Raw genomic sequence first — 5,345 nt, 5'->3', positions numbered from 1 at the left:
TGTTATTATTATTATTACTGTTGTTGTTGTTGTTGTTGTATTATTGTCGTTTATAATTTGTACAATTAACCTCCATGTGGTTCGACCCCGGTCTTGCCAGGTTATTTATTACTTCGACACTCCTGCACTTGGGAGAAGACATCAATCTTTTAGTCGTGTCAAGTTTTTGGCGCCGTTGCCGGGGAGGTAAGTTTTGTATAAATTATTATATTTATTTTATTTTCTCTTTTCACTTTTCTTGTATATAACTTTGTTTCTTGTCTCTTATTTCTTCTTCTTTTGTTTTCTTTTTTCTTTTATTTTATTGCTACACGTGCATGAAAGTGTGGTCACGTATATCAAGTGGTAGACTTTGTAGGGTATCCTCATCATTTTCAGAAAATATGGCTGAAGAAGATAATCAATCACTTCATAATGAGAATAATGAGAATAACCGTGCTAGAACACTTAGAGACCACATGAATCCCACAAGAACAAGTGCACCATCATGCATAGTTTTTCCTCTCGATGCATCTCATTTTAATTTTAAACCAGGTATTATTCAACTTTTACCTTCTTTTCATGGCTTAGAATTGGAAAATCCATACTTGCATTTAAAGGAATTTGAGGAGGTCTACAACACATATAATAATTTAAATTGTAGCATGAACACCATCAGATTAAAGCTTTTTCCTTTTTCATTAAAAGATAAAGCTAAAACATGGCTACAAAATTTAAGACCAGGATCCATTCGTGCTTGGGATGAAATGCAAGAACAGTTTTTAAAGAAGTTTTTTCCATCTCACAGAACAAACTCTTTCAAAAGACAAATCACTACTTTCACTCAAAAACCAGGAGAAACATTTTACCAATGTTGGGATAGGTATCGAGACTTGCTTAGTACTTGCCCTCATCATGGTTTTGAAACATGGAGATTGGTTTCACATTTCTATGAAGGGTTAACACCTAAAGATAGGCAAATGGTTGAATTGATGTGCAATGGAATTTTTTAAGATAAAGACCCTGATGAAGCAATGGAGTACTTAGACTTGTTAGCTAAAAATGCTCAAAATTGGGACGCCGCGGGTACTTATGAGGCACCGAGTAAAACTCAACCTCATACATCTAGTGGAGGTATGTACAACCTTAGGGAAGATCATAACCTCCAAGCTAAGTTTGCATCTTTAGCTAGAAAAGTCGAGGCACTAAAATTGAAAACGAGTGGTCAATTTAAATCTATTGAAAACATTGCATGTCAAGTATGTGAAACAAATGAACGCTCAACCAACGATTGTCCAACCTTCCCTTCTTTTAAGGAATGTCTCCATAAACAAGCCCATGCTTTAAACAATTTCGAAAGGCCTAATCATAACCCATAGTTGCAAACATACAATCCTGGTTGGAGAAATCACCTAAATTTCAGTTGGAAGACTGACAATGCACAAACTTCACCACCACAGTTTCAAGCACACCATAATTTCCAAAATTCTTATGGATATGCACCTTCTTATGCTCCATCTATTAGAAGTAATTTTGAGGAAACTTTGTATGTATTCATTGAAAAGCATACTCTTGCAAAATTCACATCTACTCTCAATTTTCAAGAGAAAGGTAAGTTTCCATCTCAACCACAGCAAAATCCCAAGGGGCAATACAATGCAAATGCAAGTAGTTCCGGAAGCCAACACATGGATCAAGTCAAATCAGTCATCACTCTTCGCAGTTGTAAGGTTATTAAAAAACCCACTCTTGAACCTTGTGAGAAAGATGATGAGTCAATCTCTAAGGGTAAGGAAGGGGTTGAATCTGAATATTGCAAGGAAAAGACTGATTCCCTGCCAGCACTTCCATTTCTTCATGCCATGACCAATCAGGAAGACATCGATGATGAAAAAGGCACCAAAAATATTGATGCGGATCTTTTATCAAAAGTGACAACAAATTCGACACCCGACATCACACCAATCAATTATTCATTTCCTGATGAATCTCTACTTTCTCTTAGTTCAATGCCTTGGTTTGCTAAAAATATCAATTTTCTTGCTTCAGGATTTTTGCCAACTCACTAGAGTATCGAAGACAAAAGAAAATTTTTGAGCAAGGTGCAAAATTTTTATTGGGATGACCCTTACTTATTCAATTATCGTCCTGATCAAATATTTCAAAGATGCATTTCCGACAATGAGGTAAGTAATGTCATTAAATTTTGTCACTCTAAGGCATGTGGGGATCATTTCACATGAAAAACGAGGACTGTAGAAATCTTACAAAGCGGATTTTACTAGCCCACCATATTTAAGGAATCACATGCATCCCGTAAAACCTGTGAAAATTATCAAAAGGTGGGATTTATTTCAAAACACAGAGAGTCTTTAGATAATCTTCTATTGACTCTTAAGTCTCATCATAGTCGAGATAAACATCGTGCAATTCATGATGTATGGCCAATATTCCATAAGGAACATGCTCGACATAGTCTTGGGAATCTGACTAAAAAAGACCCTGTTTGCTAGTTTTTAAGAAAACTGGATGGGAAGCCTATCCCCGACCCATAGAGGGCGTTTAAGCCGTTCTTGGACGTAAAACCAAGGGAAGATGTGAGCCACAATCACAACTACGATTTGAATTTTTATTTGTAAAAACTTGTGTCTTTTGATTTTATTAATAACATAATATTTGTGTTTTGTTGTTTCTTATATTTGTTTAAGTGTGTTTCAGGTTTGTCAGTGTTCGTTATTTCATGTGATATCTTCTATACTCTATCTTTCTACCTTTAAACATTGAAGACAATGTCTCGTTTTGGTAGGGGGGAGAGGGTAGTAGTTGATAAAAAAAAATTATTTTCCATTTCATAAAGCATGTGCATAATTGTTGTTACTAGGATGACAGAGTAAAGGAGCTCTTTTGTTAAAGTGACTCTTGAGACGCATCTTAGTAATCATTCTTAACAAGGTCTATTATAATACTTCATGAAATATTTAGATTTACAAACTCTCGCATTGTTATCACTCAATTCTGCTCATATACTGATTTAACATGTATTCTTAAACCTTAATTTACACACACACACTTTAACATATGATTGTGGGTTGCATGTTAGATTATTACATTATTTATGTTCTTTTGTTAAAGGTAACAACTAAGGGAAAGGGATTGTATATAATTAAAAAACAAAAACATAAAAAAAAAAGAAGAAAAAAAAATTAAAAAAATAACAAAAATGATAATAATAAAAATGTAGATAAGTTTGGTTTTGTAGCCTCCCTAACCTAAGCAATTAAGCCCGAAGGGGTGTTTTAACACCTAATACCGTAAAATCAACTGACTTGGGAGTTATTGGCCCAACGCTTGTTACATGGGTTGAAGAGAAAAGCTTAAGGAAATCAAACATTGCACTATCTACATATCAGTATCTGCGACCCGAGTTACTAAGCTCGTAGGGGTGTCTTAACACCTAATGCCCTAAGACCAACTGGTCTAGGAGTCATTAGCCGAAAGCTCGTTACATGGGTTAAAGATGCATGGTGTTTTTAAATTATATGTATATATATTAAAAAAAAAATACAAAAATAATAATCCCAACCCAAGAAAGTTAACCTTAAACATTAGAACAAAAATTTTGTTTTCTTCTAAGAAAAGCCCCATAATTATGTGTTGATACATTGAGCACAAAAGAAAGGTTTATGAATATCTTGTTAAGAGGAATTAAGCAGGTATATAAATTTAACGAGAGTTTGTTTATCTAGATAGATTAATGGAAGTTAAATGATGAATACCTTGCTTTGTGGAATTTGCAAATTGTTTTTCTTATTTTAACGCTTTGATTACTAGGGACTAGTAATAAGCTGGTTGGGGGGTGTGATTAGTACTTAAAAGTGCATTTTTATCATGGTTTTATATCATCATTTTGCACTTGAAGTATCAATAACTCCTTAACCAAAGCATGTTTTATAATAATATATCTAATAATATAAGATACCTTTAATTTGTGGTAAATGTTCATTTTAAATGCAGGCCTATCACATAAATGAAAGGATTGATTAATGACTTTAAGAACGTAAATTGCACGGCAAAGAGATGACCAAAATTAGAAAAGAGATGTCGGTGCAATCCAAACCGGAACACTGTTCTGTAATTGGGTCATATCTGGAGCTATAGATCTCAGATTTAGGTCTACTTTATATGGATGGAAAGGTAAGACATAGGCCTACAACTTTCATATGGAGCCCAAGATCTTAAAAGGCCATTTTCAAGTCCAAATTATTACAACAACAAAGAAGCTCGAAGCTGTCCACCAGCCCGAGCACTGTTCAGTATTTTGACCATATCTGGAGTTCTAGAAGTCCAAATGAGCTGAATGTTTTACACAAGAAAGCCGAGATAATTGCTTACAACTTTCATGTTTTCAAGTGGCTCCAATTTTGACGTTATCAATGACGTTTTGGGCAGACAAGAGAAGATAAGGATTGTCACCAAGTCAAGAGTTGGCCACCCACTTATCAATTAGTCATCAAATCAATAGTTCCCATTTTTGGCCTATAAAAGGAGGCATTTGCCATGCATTTAGGCATCTTGGTCTCCAGATCAAGATCATGCTCTTCCTTTCTCTCTTTGTATTTTTTGTAATGTTTATGCTTTGCTTTCATTAATATGAAGTTTATGCCTTTCATTTCTTTTCATTTACTTAGTTAACTTTTATCTTATTTATGTTCTTTTTTTTTTTTTTCTTTCTTTTATTATGTCTAGCTAAGTTTATTATGTCAAGGTGAAAAGGTTACACTAATGGTGTAAGAATAAGTATAGTGTAAACTTAATATGGACCTTAATGTTTGATACTAACATGTTTTGTATTTGTTATCTTGTTCACTCTTTAATACTTTGCTTGTTAAATGACTAATCTTGATTTATGTTGTATAACACTTGGTACAACAAATGCTTGGCACTTTCATAGCCCATAATGTATGGTATAACCGACACCTGAGCTATGAAAGGAACTTGATTTGTTGTTAACATAAGTTATAATCATGAAACCGACACCTCAGCTATGAAAGGAACTTGATTTGTTGTTAACATAAGTTATAATCATGAATGCTTGACGAGATTTACAAGTATTAGCATTAATCGAATAAGATGACTAATGTAATCATGTTAACAATATACAATCTGATTGGAACCTCCTTTGTGTGTGGTTTCCAATTGAATAATAAGAGTTTATACTATACTTGTTTGACATACCATTAGTGGATCCTCTAACCTTGACATTTATTGTTATCGTTGTTAAATCTTTACGTTAATATTCCATCTTAAAGTTCTCATCATCTTCTTCTTCTTCTCTTTCTTTATTATTATTATTATTATTATTATTA

This window comes from Populus euphratica, unplaced genomic scaffold (assembly GCF_000495115.2).
Source record: "Populus euphratica unplaced genomic scaffold, PopEup_1.0 scaffold1646.1, whole genome shotgun sequence".
In the NCBI taxonomy this organism is placed as follows: Eukaryota; Viridiplantae; Streptophyta; class Magnoliopsida; order Malpighiales; family Salicaceae; genus Populus; species Populus euphratica.
Note: the sequence above shows the minus strand (reverse complement) of the source record.